We start from the raw sequence: 19,315 nt of genomic DNA on the forward strand, positions 1-19,315 counted from the left end.
CCCCCCATCTACCCCACCCCATCCCGCCAGGGATAGGTCAGGGACAATGAAACGTGCCAAACGCAACAGCAGCTGCACTCAAAAGTTCGTTCAACCTTCCAACAAGGGACGTAATCTTTTGTACAATAAACGGTAGCGCGTAGTCCTCTGCGACATTCCGGTTTCCGCTTAGAGCGCGTCCGGATCTCCCTGGAAGAGCCGATCGACGCGAACGAACCTGGTGAGCGCGTCCTGACGTGAGACGCGAGAACATCAACAGCCGGGACTCCACGCACTCCAATGTTCCTCTTTAGAGAAGAATGCCGCGCGAGCGAATTGCAGCGTGATAATTCCGCGCGTGCAGACACGGTTACGCCAGAACTGACACTAGGCCGAGAAAACACGGAATAAACTTCACTTCGCCAAGTGGCCGAAGCTCGTTCCTCTCCGACGAGACACGTCCACCTCTTCCTCGTCGCGAGGAGGCTCGAGCACTGGTGGGGCGAATCGCTCGCAGAGGGAGATCGTGGGGAAGAGGAGAGATCCGAGGAGGGGAGGGAGAGAAACGAGAGGAGCGGCGTGTATGCACGATGCGAGCAAAGTGTGCGTGCGCGAGCGAGTAATGCGGATGCATCGCGACGCAAGAGAGAGAGATAGACGAAAGAATGCGAGAGTGGTAAGAGAGAAAGAGAGAGTCAATGAACGGCTCCGAGATCGCCGCGCGATGAGAATTTCACGGTTGCGGAGGCGAAGAACCCCTGCCGATGGCAGGGGTTATGCGGCGCGCGATAAGACTTTTAAGGTTTTTAGGCCAGATTGTCTGGATAAAAAGCTGCACGAGTATCGTGTTTCCAGAAGAGACGCGCGCCCATAAGCGGGGGCTCTTGTTTATGCCGAAAGCGCGATTATGTCGCTTACGTGAGCGGCGAACGCTGACTAACCGCGACACTCGACACCGTCGAGATTATACGCTGCCACGCATGCATCGACGAAGAATACGAAGCATCCCGCGAAAGCTACCAGGTCATGCAAAGAGAATGCCATACAGTTATTAGACAGATGAAGTTTATTAGAAGAAATTAATGCATTGATTAATAAAATGATAAATTATGTAAATTAAATATGTAATTATAACTAAATTTGTCATAATAAACTAATAAATAATATAGAATTGTAAAATAAATTATATAGTAAAATAGATATTCTAAATTTTCCATTAGTTAACTGGATGAAAAATTAAAAATTGTTTCAGTATTTAACAATAAAAAAATTATACTATTTTTAAAATACAATTAAAATGTCATGGCACCAGAATGAGAAAAAAAATCATTTAGATAAAATCATGATACCTGTACATCTGTACAGATTCCGAATTAGTTTCAAACTATTCACATAATACAAGATGTTTCTAGAAAAATTTGATTCTCTCATATTTGAATAAAGATTAAAGACTTCTCAAACATTTCCAAATTCAGCGCATCGAACGATCTAATTAAAATATTGCCGTAGTGATGGCACGGAATCACGACGTGCTGTCGCAGCTATAGAAAGAGACACTTATAATTTTCGATTTGATAAACGCGATCGGGCGGCACGTTTCGACATACCTGCGATCGGCGAAGCTCTTTTTCCCTTCGGATTCTACCTTCGTCGGGAAGAGCCCGTCGTTGACCGAACGCGTTCCGTTCGTCCGTCGCTCGACAACGAGAAAGACGACGAGGATGACGAAGACGAGAACGACACGTACGACGTAACACAAACACGAAATCCCGAGCACAGATTGGCGAATGCGCGACACCGCGGCGTAAAGTCGCACGCGTAACGGTCAGGCCGATGCATGACATGCGTGTCGCACTCGGGTACGGCGCGTATGACGTGGCGTGCGTGCGGAAGTATATCGATCAGCTGACGGTCGGGCGGATACTGGGCCGCTTCGCGGAATTCACCATATTGTTGCGTCGGCACGCATGCGCCAATGATGCGCCCTCGTCCCTTCGTTCTCTCTCTCTCTCTCTCTCCCTTTTCTTCCCTTACTTTCTTCTCCCTCTTCTGCACTCACCCCGCAATTTCGTCCGTTGTATATACAGGGTGATTCAGCAGGCAGGAACCCGCGATACGATTGCAGAACGTGTTTCCAAGGGGGTCGTAATAATTCGAGAGACGAGAACCCGGGCACATCTGTTTATCGATAAGGAAGCACGATTTTAGCCCCCAAACGACTAAGGGAGATACTCCGGAATAAACAGATAAAATCTTCATAGAGAAATTCTCGCTCTAAAAGTTACGACCGACGATAGAAACAGCTTTACGACCGCAAAGGCAAAACAAAATCGAATTCGCGTCTCGTATCTCTGTGGTTCTCGCGAACATCCGGTTACTCTTCTTGCGCCTCCATATACATCCAAGCCTTTCGTTCTTCCCAAGAGGATATATTCCGGCTTTTTCACTTCGATATATCGCTCCTCAATATGCTAATAGCTCGGTCTTACTTCATCGCGTACCGCTTAAATTACATTATCGTATTACATAAACTCATCCCTCTTTTCCTACTATTTTCTCTCTCTCTCTCTCTCTCTTTCTTATTTCCAGCGTCTTCCACTTTTCCGATATCCTATGACACGTTTCTCTGCGACTGCACTCCACCGCATACCCGTTCGTATAATTGTGTGTTTTGTGTCTGTACGACTTTCTCCGATTTCCATATATTTCCGCGTTTTCTATTTTCATTGCTCGCAATTATTTGCAGTAATTTTAGGGAACTCCCGAGCAGTCAAAGATCAAATACTGATGCGGAATACTGACGACAAATTGTTACAATTGCTATTAAACGCGATTGCTCTCTAATGACGATTATACAACGGAAAAATACGAAAGAAAAAAAATACTTTACTATATATTTCAGGTATCGATCCGTTCTCTGCAGAATATTTCGCTCGTGTCGTCGGTATTACACGATTAAAGAAAGGCGAGTTCAATGACATGCGGATTGATTAATATTCGGTAAACATACGTAACAATCTGCTATGCTCGATCCCCTTTTTTTCGCTTTTAAATTACGTCCATCCGTTTCTGCCGAGATATGGATTAACGAACCGTAACGAACGCGAAAGGATTATACTTTTCAGAGTGACGATAATGCGATGCAACGCAAAATAAGCGGGATTATAAAAAGCCGATGAACGTACAATGTTAAAAAAACTATAGCATCTCCGACTAAACGTTTTTTAAAGAAAGATTGATTTTTATATGCGGTTTTATATTTATGGGGAAAAAAAATCGACATCGCAAAAATTATCGAAAATTCGATAAGAGAGAATTCCGATATAAGCACATTAAATAATTACTAATATCAGTGGCAGCGCGCGTAATTATCAGTTATCGCAACAGTGATAGCTGATGATTAAATAACGATCGACTCATTCTTGTAGAGATTCGAAGAAGACGTTTCCGTTCATCGTGTCGGTGAAAAGTAATCGACAAAATATGAAATAAAGAAACAGCGAGGAAGAGAAAGGGAAAGGACATGAAACGAGAGCGAGTTGAATACGATGGATTGTGATTTCACGCGGCTGAGACGAGAATTCACAGTCACGCTTCATGATTCTCTTTCTCTCTGTCTTTCTTTCCTTTTCTTGATCCAGACGAAAAGAAACGGAAAACTTTACTTCACTCTCGCGTCGAAAATGAATATTCGCGTCGGGTGTTGCAACAGTTTACGTTAACTCCGTATATGATGTAAGGTTTGCATTAATTAGTTTTTCAGCGTAGAAAAGTAAAAAAATTAAAAATGTGTCATGAAAGTTGCTCTTTGAAATTTCGCGCAAATATATAATATATTTATTTCACGCATAATTATAAGGTATGGAATAATTTTCGTCGTTGTTTCAAATATTAGAAACGTTCGCGTTTTTTACGATGAAAGCTGTTTTATCGCGTATCGTTATTATTACAACACCGGGTATCCATATTACCGATGGGTTAAGTAATAATAATGTTTAATGAAGTTATATATTCGTGCGCGATTATTAGCGCGGAAATATACAATTTTAATGACACATTTCACTCCGGTTTCATTATCCGCCGGCTGACATAATTAAAAGCGTCGCGCGCGCCTTTAACCGCGATTAGAGAATCGTCGTATATTTCGGACGACTTGATTATCGTCTTAATCTGCCGAGAGGGAGGCTCGCGCGGATATAAATAGCGAGTCTAATTGAATGAAAACGGGCACGGAGGAAACAGTTAGCTCTTGCGGCTTTCCTCATATTCGTCACCGGTTCATTCGAATGCCAGGCGAATGCGAGGGGTGGGTAACGAATAATATTATTCTTACGCGATCAAGTAAGGATTCCTGAATCACGCCAATTTCACACGACGACGGCGGCGGAAAAGCTGGAGAAACCGGGGAAAATTATGCGGCGCATGAATGGCATATGCTAACCGCGATCCGTGTCTTTCCCGGAATACGCGAGAAGGAACAATAGCCACACGGCGATCTTATCGTCAATCTTCGTACACGAGTATAGAGAACGTGAGTAGCTCGTAATTAATAATTAGAAAAGTATATTCTAGTAACATGATAATGAACGATACTTGTGCAACCGATTCGCTACCCTTGAAATTTTATGAAAATAGCGTTATTGGCGCGTAAAATTCGTATGATCTGTTTAAAAGTGATTTAAATATGTGACGGATGATACATTTGAGCGTAAATAAATTAATTAACGCCAAACACTCTGATGCAAGACTCGATATCGCGTGACACTTTTATCTCATCGTATTCTCTCAAGTTTACGAAGCAACTAATTCACAAAGTAAACGTATTTATCGACTCACCTTGACACAGAAGTAAATTACTCCACGATCAATGCCAGCACTCAGTCAGTCTGAAACACAAAGCGCGATAAAATTATGCTCCAGGTTCGCCACACGATCCACGACGCGAGAGCTCGACAAGAGGACTGAGCTGTCCGCCAAACTTGTTTTCGGAAGAAACACACAACACGTGTTGTGGAATGTTTCTATGCAAAGATTGCGACACGCTCAAAGTATACAAACTCGCGTATAAACAAAACATACGGAACATGTTTACGCGATGACAAACGAAATGTTATTGATTCGAACGTACGATTTAAATATATACAATGTAGAGTATTTATTTCTCTTTACGGTTTTCCAAGATACAAAATATAATACTTAAGAGAGAAGCACATCTCATTTATACGAAAAGAATACAAAAAATCGCGGGAGTTTACGGTACAAGGTACGTATATTGTCGAGTTCAGGATTAACGCGTCACTTGATCACGAGAGAAGCAAAAAACTTATAGAATCCTCTTAATGTGTCTGTCGTGCGAGTTTTTTTTCTCTCTCTCTCTCTCTCTCTCTCAAGAGACGGATGAAGCCAGTTCGGCGCCGAAACAACAGCGTGTCTATACAGACGGGAATAGCTACAATAGCGTGCGATAATGAAATAACTTAATTTCGCTCCGACAAACACATAGATCAAGCGGGAAGGGACGACAGTGACAGTAGTGACTGCTGCTGGCGATAGTAGTGGTGACGATGGTAGTGGTGGAAGTAATGGTAATGGTGGTGGTGGCTGAAAGCGGGCGAATCCGATGCAAAATACGTGCTCGACCGACGAAACGCGTGTTATAGCACAAAGTACATTGTAATCCACTCTGTTAGCCAGTGATATCTGTTATAAGAATAATCTAAGACGTACGGTCAACTACGCTAAATTAATCGAGAGTGCCTTAAAAAAATCTCGATATCAAAAAAATCGAACAGACCAAAAGCCAATCGTCTTTCTGCTTTTTATATTAAAAGTGTATATTTTCACAAAATTCCTTTTCCTACTCTGATTTAGATAAAAAAAAAAAAACGGCTACAAAAATTATCCTGATTAAAGCTCTCTAATATCGAACAAATTGAAAAGCGAGAAGGACGTGTGTGCGTTGATTAAATCAATAAAAATTGTATCATCAAATAACAGAAATAGATGCAATATGCAAAAAGAGATTAATAAAAAATTTAATTTACGTATTCATATTTGGCTCGTTTCAAAAATGCTGTAAAGTAAAAAATCAAAAATCTAACGTGATCATAAATATTATTTTAAAGCTGATTATCTCTTGCATAATTGCATCCAACTGATGCTGTGGTGCATGAAAAAATTCGTCCAAGGGAAACTAAGAAAAATTCGCTGGAATATCCATTGACTCGGATTCAGAGATCGAGGACCGTCACAAAGCAAGTGGCGGGTTACGTAACAAAGCGAAACATCAAGTGCATCCACAAGTAGTGTGCGGTGGTCATGTTGGAGATCGAGCTCCAGACCTTAAAGTTGATTGTAAAAAAATCTTACGTAGAAGAGGCTCGGCGATACCGATAATCGAGAGATAGACACAAAATCCGAATCGCTATCCGTGGGTCGCGGTTACGCGATAAGAAGACGAGCGAGGTGATCGACGGCGAGGACGACGGCGAGGACGACGGCGACGGCGACCAAGTTCGACGACGAAGTACGACGACGGGCACTTTGCACGGTCGCAGCAGCAGGCCGATGTTCTCCACTTCAAGTGTCCACGTTCATTTGTGAGTCCCGATGGCCTCGAACTGGTCTCTTATCCCTGGTATCGCCCAATCAAAAAACCGGCAGCGTACCGCGAGCCGATTGGTCGTGTATGGCCACCGTGAAGACTGCAATTGGTCAACCTAGCCGAGTCACCCATGGTTACCGTTTGCATCAACAACATCTACGGTCGATATTTCGCGGCTTACTACCCGATCCCGGTGTTCTCTTCTATGTTCAGCGTCTCGCACACACATCGCGATTAACACCTACATAACCCTTGGAGGAGGTAGGGAGGGGGAGGGTGGAATTCTCGAGGGCAACCGCTTCTCTTCCACCACCGAACCCCCGGTCGCCGTTCTATAGGGCGATCTCTACCCTCCCCGAATGCTGAAGGGCTTCGAGAAAGTCGAAGGCGACCGCCACCGTCGGCTAAGGGACTTGAAAAGCTGGTACCACGGCCGCCAACGGCGTGTAACCCTCAAACATCCCCTAATGATTATTTTTCAAGCCAGCTCGCAATCTGTTTATCGCGGCGGGTATGTTTTCGGCAACACGACGCGGTTACGCGAGGGGTGTATTTATATAAGAATAATCGTGGCAATTAAGTCGAAGCGACAAACTTAAGACTCAGAAGATCTACCGGTATCGCCAAATTCTATTTTGATTCTCGCGACTCAGAGATGTAATTTGTACGAAAAAACTCACATTTAGAATACTTTGAGCAGGTATATCGCTTTCTTATCGTTTTCAAAACTTGTACAAATAATTTTTTTTAATAACAATCTACGAAAAAATACGTTGAAAAGACAATTATATTATATAATATATAATAAAATCCAATATTTATAAAAATATTATCTTAAAATAAATTTATTACTTAAAAATAAAAGATTTGGCATAACAAACATAAAAATATAAAAAATTATACAATTCCAAAAAATGTAAAATATATTTTTATTATCGCGTACAAGTTTCCATCTCTTGCCATTCCGTAGATACACAATCGAATCTCAGTTCCAAAGTGTCGCATACACGGCTTCGTCTTCGAAGTCTAATTGCCACTTTAGCAATTGTTGAGTTAATGGTATTAGCTTCGTAGCTCTCTGGCTACATCCCAGAATTCACTGTTAGCGCTTCGCGCATCGTTTTGTCTTATTTTGAATTAAGCCGCGTGAGATGCAACGAGGCCGTTAGCGCTAATTGCTAATTTCGCAACGTACGCCGCAAATGCGTATATAAATACCCAATTGTATTTTCTCATAACGAGCAAAATGCGATTCAATGTACGTTCTATCCCGTATCGGATAGATTTGATAGACAACAATTGCATATCGTAACTACGATAATTGTATCGTAAGTTACATCATTTTCGTCGTCGCGTAACGTATTCATTGAACATCTGTATTTCACGACATAAAACGTTTTCAAACTGACTGGATTTTTATTAAAGAAAAATAAATTTCATATTTTTTTTTTAATAAAACAAACTTGATAACAAACTCGTAATTTTTAAATTGACGTAATGGCTGTTTCAATAAAAGCAGACAGGACAATACGCTCAAAAAGGATCTTGAATGTGGAAGGCTAACCGAGAGACGCTATTAGACGACGTTTTACCGTCATCTCAGACTGGCAGACATTTGTCACGCGGAGTGTCGACGTGTCTCTTCGCACTATCGAAATCCACTCTGCGAAGACTCGGAAAAAGCGATTATCGAGCACGACCCGCGGTATTATTCGCGACTTTGGAGAGGAACCAGAAACGCTCGAGGCGGGCATGTCCCCGTTCGACGTTCGATTATCTGTGTTATCGATCGCTCGGTTACTCTCGTACACCCGGTTCCTGTGACGACGAAATGAGCGCGGATGCTCGAGATATCCAGCGCGACGGTTCTACCGCAAACGCGACACGTTCATATATATATCTCATGGTCCGCTGCGTCATAAAAATGCATGAATATACTACTCATGTACACCTTAGTCCGAGAAATATCATATTTTATTCTCCTGAAAGTTTGTTACTACCGGTTACATATTTAAATTAGATGAAAAAGATTTTTTCTTCTTTTTTTTTAATAAAAAAATATTCATCATCTGTTCGAAAAATATCATAAATAATTTTTAATTGCCAAAATCTAGGTTACGCAACGTTTGAACGGAATCAGCGTTTATCCGATCAAAAAACAAAGCAAATATCGCGAACAAATGGTCGGCAAAGAGATAACGAAACACAAGGAAAATAATTAAACATTCGTACCATTAAACAATCGTAATCGCGCCGTAAATCGATACCGAAATACGAAAACGACACACGATTCCAATGGAAGAAGGGCGAGGTGTGATAAATAATTCAGAAATTAGATAATATCGTGCACGTTGCTCGTTCTACGGAAACTGGTTCGATTGGTTCGCCTTGTTTTTAAGAGGAAACCGTATTACCCGAGACACGCCAACCTTGTTGTCCTGTGCAATGCGAACGAGTTCGCCAATTCCACTTGTCAATTAAGCCCACACACGATCGCGTATCTGTCCGCCGACCTAATATATGACAAATGTGCCTGCCAATCTAAAACAGTGCAGACTCGAATTTCTTATTGCATTCTAAAATAGTACCTATTTCCAGCAGATTTATTTTTGAATATAAAAATTCGATAAGCTATCAAATTCTCGATTCTGACAAGAGATTTTAATAAATTAGCTTGAAAAAATTGCCTCTCGGTTAATATTAATTGTATTTCTACTTTTTTATTGGTATATATTTTTAATATACTGAACAATATTTATAAAAATATTATCTTAAAATAAATTTATTACTTAAAAATAAAAGATTTGGCATAACAAACATAAAAATATAAAAAATTATACAATTCCAAAAAATGTAAAATATATTTTTATTATCGCGTACAAGTTTCCATCTCTTGCCATTCCGTAGATACACAATCGAATCTCAGTTCCAAAGTGTCGCATACACGGCTTCGTCTTCGAAGTCTAATTGCCACTTTAGCAATTGTTGAGTTAATGGTATTAGCTTCGTAGCTCTCTGGCTACATCCCAGAATTCACTGTTAGCGCTTCGCGCATCGTTTTGTCTTATTTTGAATTAAGCCGCGTGAGATGCAACGAGGCCGTTAGCGCTAATTGCTAATTTCGCAACGTACGCCGCAAATGCGTATATAAATACCCAATTGTATTTTCTCATAACGAGCAAAATGCGATTCAATGTACGTTCTATCCCGTATCGGATAGATTTGATAGACAACAATTACATATCGTAACTACGATAATTGTATCGTAAGTTACATCATTTTCGTCGTCGCGTAACGTATTCATTGAACATCTGTATTTCACGACATAAAACGTTTTCAAACTGACTGGATTTTTATTAAAGAAAAATAAATTTCATATTTTTTTTTTAATAAAACAAACTTGATAACAAACTCGTAATTTTTAAATTGACGTAATGGCTGTTTCAATAAAAGCAGACAGGACAATACGCTCAAAAAGGATCTTGAATGTGGAAGGCTAACCGAGAGACGCTATTAGACGACGTTTTACCGTCATCTCAGACTGGCAGACATTTGTCACGCGGAGTGTCGACGTGTCTCTTCGCACTATCGAAATCCACTCTGCGAAGACTCGGAAAAAGCGATTATCGAGCACGACCCGCGGTATTATTCGCGACTTTGGAGAGGAACCAGAAACGCTCGAGGCGGGCATGTCCCCGTTCGACGTTCGATTATCTGTGTTATCGATCGCTCGGTTACTCTCGTACACCCGGTTCCTGTGACGACGAAATGAGCGCGGATGCTCGAGATATCCAGCGCGACGGTTCTACCGCAAACGCGACACGTTCATATATATATCTCATGGTCCGCTGCGTCATAAAAATGCATGAATATACTACTCATGTACACCTTAGTCCGAGAAATATCATATTTTATTCTCCTGAAAGTTTGTTACTACCGGTTACATATTTAAATTAGATGAAAAAGATTTTTTCTTCTTTTTTTTTAATAAAAAAATATTCATCATCTGTTCGAAAAATATCATAAATAATTTTTAATTGCCAAAATCTAGGTTACGCAACGTTTGAACGGAATCAGCGTTTATCCGATCAAAAAACAAAGCAAATATCGCGAACAAATGGTCGGCAAAGAGATAACGAAACACAAGGAAAATAATTAAACATTCGTACCATTAAACAATCGTAATCGCGCCGTAAATCGATACCGAAATACGAAAACGACACACGATTCCAATGGAAGAAGGGCGAGGTGTGATAAATAATTCAGAAATTAGATAATATCGTGCACGTTGCTCGTTCTACGGAAACTGGTTCGATTGGTTCGCCTTGTTTTTAAGAGGAAACCGTATTACCCGAGACACGCCAACCTTGTTGTCCTGTGCAATGCGAACGAGTTCGCCAATTCCACTTGTCAATTAAGCCCACACACGATCGCGTATCTGTCCGACCTAATAAAATATGACAAATGTGCCTGCCAATCTAAAACAGTGCAGACTCGAATTTCTTATTGCATTCTAAAATAGTACCTATTTCCAGACATTTTATTTTTGAATATAAAAATTCGATAAGCTATCAAATTCTCGATTCTGACAAGAGATTTTAATAAATTAGCTTGAAAAAATTGCCTCTCGGTTAATATTAATTGTATTTCTACTTTTTTATTGGTATATATTTTTAATATACTGAACAATGAGTAATCCATTTTTAAAATCTACTCAATCTCTCTTCCAGAAATAAAAGCTTCACATGTATCAAACTTAACGATATTATTAGCTAACCGGTTTTTATCGGGTTGACGGCACAACGTGTGAGATGAAATTATAAGAACAGAGTTAAGGCGTCACGCGAATCGCAACCGTAAGGCGAGATTCATTTTGACGATGACGAACGACCGACTGTGAGAACATTTCTAAACGCGTTATGACAAACTCGACGATTACGCGATGCATTTTCTGCATGGACTCTGCCAGCGATAAATCTTTCACGGACCTTAAAGGTCTTCATGTTTCTTATTTGCGCGAATGTGCAATGTATCTTTCTCCATTAGCGAAATCAGTTTACGCATCGTTCTCGATGAAGGTATAATTGCAAAAGTTGGGAACGATGGTGAAATCGTCGCAGCTTGTTAGGATTTCGTAAAGCAGTCGCGTAAAGCTCAAGAACTTCAAGCAAGCACACGTTTAAGAAATATAAAATTTAACGACATAAATGAATCGCGTTGCTTATCCGTAAAAAGTTTTAAAAAATAAATTTGTTTACATTTTTTTCTCTTCTCTTTAACTTGTTCTTATTTCTTCTTTTGAACTTTGAAAAAAGATAAATGTTCACATCTCCAATTTGTCAGGAGATTGTCGCTGCGCGGTAAACGATCTTGAGAAGAAGTCGCGGAAATGTGTTGCGAGGAGACAACAATGTCGGATCGGTGGAGGTAGCGGGAGAAGAAAGGGTGATGACCGAAAAGGGTGAACGAACGGAAATCATGAGCAACTTCGGAAGAAAAGAGAGAATACATGAGTGAGTGAGTGAGTTAGTAAGAGAAGGAAAGAGATAGAGAGAGAGAGAGAGAGAGAAAATGGTAAAGAGAGAACGAAGCGAAGGGAGAGCGAGAAAGCGCGGATGGAGAATTTATCGTTACCAGAGGTGCTTTGATTCATAGATGTAAAAACATAGGAGAAAACAAGGATGCGCCTATATCGCGATGAAAAAGAAGGAGGAAGAGATCGTGCAATTATATTATATTATAACGAAAAAGCGTAGGAGGCGGAAGCGCCGACGATCTCACGCCTATGGAAAAAGAACGCGAGCGTAAATATGCGACGTGCCCGACATGCCGTACTGAAATCGCGATTATTATAGAGACGAGATCTTCGACAGAAATAGACGTCAGTCGCACAATGACATCGCGCGTTTTTGTCGCCGCGCTAAATACTAAAAATTCCCACACGTCTCCGTCGATGAAGATCGCACACGATGCTCGACGTTTGCGAAAAATCGGATAAAACAACGACGTAATAAACGAGCGGAACATCCGGAGCGAGAACGAGAAAGAAGGATAGTCCTTATCCTCGGTCTCCTTCCCTTTCATTTTAGCTCGCAGTTCTTCGACACGATGATCCCAGGATGCCCCCGGGTCGTGAGAAAGATTCCTCGGACTGTTTTCATCTCCGACTAGGAGGAAGGCGAGTACAAGCACGAGTATAACTATTTCTCTCTCTTTCCACTCTCCGCCCCACCCTCGTATCGATGATTTTTTTCGGCTTTCGAAACCGGCTCCGGCGCAAGGACAATGGTCTTCTCCATCGTGCGACCGGGCGTTTCCGCGCGAAAACGCTTTCATCATTCGCGATCAAACAGCGGTAACCGGCGCAGTTTCTCCATTCCTCTAGGATTATTTTACGCGAGATATTTTCAAGACAAGTCCATCCTCACCGAGAGAAGCGTTCTTATTGCGGGATTCTCCGCCGCGGAGAATTTATAATCGTTACTGTCGATGTAAACTAATAAACAGATAAGACACCAGGTATGATGCATATTGTAATTAACCCTTTCAGTCTTGAGTCATATCTTAATATACGGATATACACGTGTGTTAGGTGAACGAGGATATAATTCTATTGCAAGTTTACATGTCAAAAGTGCTCGAGCAAGTTACATTCACGTTTACAGTCTCGGGAATGCGCGCTTACGAAAGTGCGCGGCGGATCGTGGGATTACGTAATTACATGCGACTGAGAAGAGAGAGTGATTTATTCCGCAAATCCGACGGATACGCCGAAAATATAACGTAAAAATTATGAGCGCGATAGGATTGAACAGCTGAAGTCTTCGCGCTATTGGATCGGTCGTGACCAATATTTCTAGCGCGCACTCACCATCGAATCTCTCGTGCCAATTCTCGAGTTTATTTTCATCTCAATATACGATAAAAATAAACGCGAGACGATCGATACGCATGACTTTTACAAATAAGAAACGTCATGTTTACGAAAAAGCTGATAAGATTTGATTTGACAATTTTGATCGAATTAAATATAACAATCATTATTATAAATATATAAATTTAATATAATATATAATCGATAACACTCGTGTATTTTTTTATCTGGTCAATTCCTCCGCAAGTTATTTCCCGTCGATAAATTTATCGCGTACCGCTGAGTACACTTCATCATGTTGCAGAAACGTGACACGAAAGATAGAAATCGTGTCGCAAATTTTTCAATTTGTAATGTTGCTTACGTTTCGTCAGCATTATATCATAATTTCAAAACACACAGCTAGATATAAAACTATATAAAAATCATTTATAATTAAAAATTTTCTCATTCCAGCCCAGACTTAGACAACATTGCATTGCATTGCTGTAACAATTATATAGTAGCTATTTTACTCAATATCTTTAAAAAGAAAGCAAAACGCGAACTTTCTTTATCGTACAATATATTCTCGTAAATGTTCGATGTAATATTTGTACGTAACACCAGAGGTGTATCGTGTAAACGGTAATAGGCATTAGAAAAGACATTTCTTTCGGCGAATAAAGTATGCATCGTTTCCCCCTTTGATTGGAACACGATATAACCGTGAGAACTTTGCGTTCCGCTCAATGTACCGCAGAAAATGCGAAACCTCTCGCGGCAGGCTTTCCTCACGGCGAGTTTCTCCAACTTCGGCGAAGGAAAGTGTGAAAATGCCATGCTCTCGTCTCTCTTTCTCTGTTCCCTTCCCTTTCCTCACCGTTAGCGTACGATGCCATTGACGAACTTAAAAGTTGCACGGCAAGAATCTCGCCCGCGCGGTCGGAACTTTCCTATTAACTCTTCTTGCGCGTCTAAAAAATAATAAGACGAAATTCTCTCCGGTTACTTTGGGCTTGCCGAGAAGAAGGCGATTAACGCTGCCGCCCCGGAAAAAAAAAATGGAAGGAACAGATATCTATTCTGTGGCTTCTCTCCATTAGTCGCAATCGCTGTTATTAGGCGTGATTATACCGAATGAAAAGAAGCTGCGCGGCTAACTTTCTCGCCTCGTCGTTTGGAATGTAATAAAGAGAAACGAGAGATCCTGTGAGAGACGCCGTGTACCAGTTTCTTGCACAATCGAAGCCGCATTGCAAGCATATGCCGCCTTTTTCGTTAATTCGCGCTCCTCTCGAGAAATGATCTCAAAGATAGGCGAGAACTCGATCCAATTTGTCCGAATCGACTCGCGCTCGGATTAAAATACAAAATGATTTTCGTTTCGACGAGAATTCAAAACGGCCGACCGATATGACGAAACAAAGCAAAATTACCGCGGCTGTAATAATAAAGTATGCACATGGATGAAGTACGGAAAGCAGGCAGATGGTAGTTTCCGAACGCCCGCCCACATCCCGAGGCGAATATTACTTTTCACTTGGGTGGATTCGATATTACAGGTATAGAACACACAATCGAGAGAGTCTGCGAAGCAGGCGAGCAAGCCCCCTCGCTACGTCGCGGCCTCGGTGGCGGTTGTTAGATCGAGGGTAGAGAATAGCAGAGAGAGAGAGAGAGAGAGAGAGAGAGCGGCGGGTATGGTAGTAGAGACCGTTCGTGGTATCAATATTTTAAGGGTGCACGTTCCTTCATCGATCGCAGCTTTTCTACATAATTAATCGCCACTCCACCTCCCCCACCCCTTCCCCGCTCAGCGCATGTCGACTCTCGTCGGGCCTATCGAAAGCGCTCTCACACGTCTACACGCGCACACGTACAAACCACTATCACCCGCTCATCCTTCGTCTTCTTTCTTTCACCCTCGGACGCACGCGTATCGAGCCGAAGACCGAGAGAATCTCGAAAATCGAATCAGTGCCGCGGCGGCGAGTTAAGTGGATTTCGATCGAATCCGCGAAAGGTGCCGATGAGGGGGAACCGACATGGCAAAGAATTTCGGGTGTTTGTTCCTCTTCGAAGATCCCGCGGGATACGCAAGTCAAAACCCGGCCCGGTAACGAAAAGAGAGAAATGAAAGCATCTCGTTTCCGAAAGTCGTTTGCCGGAAAACTACTAGGCGTACTGTTTCGTTACGAATGCATGACTTATCGCTTCGGAATAATAAAGAGTTCGGAAAAGCAGATAGTCCGTCCCAGTCTCTCGCCTCGCGGAAGGCATTTCGTCTTATTCTTCACCTAGATTACCTCGTCGAGTATAATAAAAGTCAATCTTCTCGACTGATGAGGCGCCGATACCTTTCGAAAATCTGATGCCGTGTAAATCTAAATTTGCGTAAAAATAACGTCAAGACGATGCCTCGTTGACTTAAATTACAGGTTCAATTTTTCGCAACAAGCTTTTCGCGGAAAGAATTAAAATGTAGCATGCGTTTTCATGCAATTATCTGAAAATTATACCTGGAAATCACGCAACTTTACCATTTTATCTCGCACATATATATAAATCTCTGTTAGAAAAAATTTTGCAAGATATGTACCTTTTAATTAATTCAATATTTATTTTTCACAAAACGCGCGCATACAATTTTCTCATGATCGCAAATAGCGGAGCATTGAAGAAGGCTTGCCTTGAATATTCCAAATATTTGAATAGTATAGAAAGTACACATAAAAAGAAGATTGAAATGTGATAGAACGCGAAATGTAGAAGTTTACGCTAAACGTGAGTGAGGTGGAAGAAGCTAGCCAAAGTTCAATATTTAAATTTGGATTAACACACAAAGGATAAATCGCGCAGATCCACGTGAGCGATCGTATCTCGTCCCATTATAATTATTAAGCCGGATTTTGAGTCTTAGCTAAATCGAGCTTGCCTTACGACAGAGGGTGCCGGAGGATCTACTAGAATCGCAGGAGAATTTCCCCATTTACAAAAATATTAATCTCATTATATCTCGAAATTCGAATTGATATACTCGTATACGCAATAGTCTCCACGTAATCATAGTTAATTATATTTTTTTTAAACTTGTAATGCGGTATAAAGATCTCTATACCCGTACTTTTTCTAAAAATTAGATCCATTCTCTTTCTAAAAGTTTATGAAGATGTATATACGCGATCGTATTAAGTTTTAGTTAGCGATGCATAATAAATAATAAAAAGACACGTTCATGAAACGTGAACTTTTCCACGAAAGGCACAGCGGCGTAACGTAGTAAAAAGTACTCCCAAGCTATCATGAACTGGCTATACTACGTGCATGCAACAGTGGAAACTATAATTACGCGAGAAAGAGGAAAAAAAAACAGCCGATCGAGAGGGCTCCGCGAGGGTGGTAGTCGCGAGAAACGCACGATGAGAAGGAGAGAGTACCGAGGGCAGAGGTGGCCGGATAAAGACGGAGATAGAAGGGGTGAGGAACACGGAGGGAGGAGGAAACGTTTAAAGGGAACAAGTATCGGAAAGAGCGAAACCGGCAAGAATGGCAAACTACTGTGGGACCATGCATCTGTCCTAGCATATTTGATATTCCTCCTCCTTTTACCCTCCTCCTCCTCCGCTCTCTTGCATCCATGATATCTGCGGCTTTAAGTCTATGTCACGCAGCATGAAATCCCCCTCGTTGTGTCGGAGGCGTATGTACGCCTCGTCGCAAAAATAAAAAATATTGAAAATGACAAATAATAGTCAAATCATTTTTAAGTTATTTTACTTTCACACATATAGCGGGATGATAAAATTTAATTTACTTTTTTTTATATATTTTTGTTTTTGATATAATAAATTTTAATGATAGAGCATTTGTAATTTTTTTCAGCGAGAAGACGATAGATGCGAAGATTTGTATAATTGTCGTATACGAGAAAATGATAAATAGAAAAGACAATCGTATGCGTTACGAGCATATTGGAGACGGTTACGTCTCCATATTTACTTTTGTTTCCTTTTAAACAAATTAATCCCGTTCAACATTAAAATTTATTTAATATAAGACTTATTGCGTCGCAAGTTTATTCGCGATGTTTCTATCGCACACCCGACCTTCGAAGTAATTTACTTACTACCAAAGGACGTGACTCGCGCGAATGATATGCACGAGTCGAGCAAGGATTCCGGCCGCTTGAAAATTTATGAGAGGATATTTCAAGTAATGAATACGCCACTGTATGTGTGTTACGCTGCGCGTTGCAGCTTCGACGTAGAAAAAAAAAAAAAAAAACTGGCGACTCAATAAAAAGTCGATCTACTCGGTGGAATTCTCCCACGCTTGCAAATCAGTATTAAAAGCGCCAAGTCTGGCGAACTCGCATAAATTTATTAACTCTCTATTTATTATGTCCAGAACATTTCCGATTGGTAAGAAATTTCATTCTCCGAGAAAAACTTCTAATTACTAATCGCGAAATAATTTCATCTTTGCAAATGCGTCTCGCGTGGGAAGTAATTGTGTAATGTAATTAGCTGGACGCATCGGGCGATCGTAGGAGGCGGAGGCGAGTTAACGGGACGGTGCGTGACGTGCTCGTTAGATCGTAAATGAATTTGTTAAGCACGTTTTCAGTTCAACCGTAAAATTCAATGTTACCATTATTTATTTATTTATTTAATTAGATAAACGGGAAAAATATCCCTTTGGTATACAAACGTGTAAATACAAAAATTTATGCACACTTGACGTGTTTTATCCAAAAATTTCGAGAGGGAAGCTTTTTTCCCGAATATTATCGTGCTTATTTTTAGTGCTTTCTCAGGTAGATATATTGATTTATCCATTTATGCTAGAAGAATTTAACGTGCGATCATTATTATCTTCGTTAATGAGCGTCGCAATTAGAATCGATATAAGTGGAGGATGACTTGATACGATTTGATCAGCTGACGACTAGTGATATATCCATCTCTTTTAGAACCGCTCCCATTCGTTTCGAAACGATTTGTTACATCACGCGTTCTAACACCAGCTTATCGATGCGAAGCAAAAATGTGACATATCAGCGTTGATATCACTCAAAGCAGAAATATTTCATAACAGAAACGAAACGATATATTTTATACATTAATCATTTAGTTTATTAATGTATGCGTATTTTATTAATCATGCAGTTTCAAAATCCTATTAAAATAAATGTATATCTATTGTAACAAATATATGATATATTGATATTTTCTAAAGCAGAATGTGAGAGAGAAATAATTTTTCTTCAGATAGATTTGGAAAAATATATTTTTTCTTCTCTTTCAAAACGCTAATTTAAAAATGACCGTGTAAATTTTAAAGTTCCGTCATGCGCCGAAACCGATCGTTTGATGTAACATTAAATCGCATCGCGGATCTTCGATGCAGACGAAGAGGCCGTCTGGGCGACACGACCGCGACGATGCTCCCCACGTTGCTGGCGGCGAGTCGTACACGCCACCTTCAATAATTCACGAACGGCTCTATCTTACGTCGCGTACTATTCCGAGGCCCTCCGAGAAGAGATGCTCGTCAGGGACTCGTGAGAGTCTTGGCGAAGTACGCAATAAGGAGACGTGCAAGCCCAATCGCGAAACGAGAAGAGAGCGCGTAAACCACGCGTGGACCGCAATGCGGAACTGATGCGCGATTTAATCCTTCGATCCCCTCGTCTTAACCCGTGAATGTTCATTATCGCGAACGGTTTTATCCGGAAATTATTTTAAAAAAAATCTAATTCTTATTATTCAATATAAAATGAATTAAAAGAGATTCATGAAACTGTCTCTTTTTAACGATTACGGATATGATTAAAAAAACAAAAACGTGAGACTACGGCAACCGTGCGCAGGAAT

The 19,315-nt window shown here is 40.9% G+C and overlaps 1 protein-coding gene across 5 annotated transcripts in view; it reads right to left on the reverse strand.

The window, feature by feature from the left end:
• Window positions 1–19,315, reverse strand: part of LOC115235347 (heterogeneous nuclear ribonucleoprotein K) — a 103,682-nt gene that overhangs the window by 72,948 nt on the left and 11,419 nt on the right. For 3 of the 5 annotated variants that reach the window (XM_029807054.1, XM_029807059.1, XM_029807053.1), the window contains exon 2: window positions 4,816–4,865. The gene's annotated coding sequence lies outside the window, so the exon portion shown is untranslated. Of the gene's footprint in view, window positions 1–217; window positions 476–4,815; window positions 4,866–6,348; window positions 6,368–19,315 lie in introns of those variants that run through there. The other 2 variants (XM_029807056.1, XM_029807057.1) reach the window with 2 other exon arrangements.

The sequence above is a fragment of the Formica exsecta genome, unplaced genomic scaffold, assembly GCF_003651465.1.
Source record: "Formica exsecta isolate Colony F162 unplaced genomic scaffold, ASM365146v1 scaffold218, whole genome shotgun sequence".
Taxonomy (NCBI): Eukaryota; Metazoa; Arthropoda; class Insecta; order Hymenoptera; family Formicidae; genus Formica; species Formica exsecta.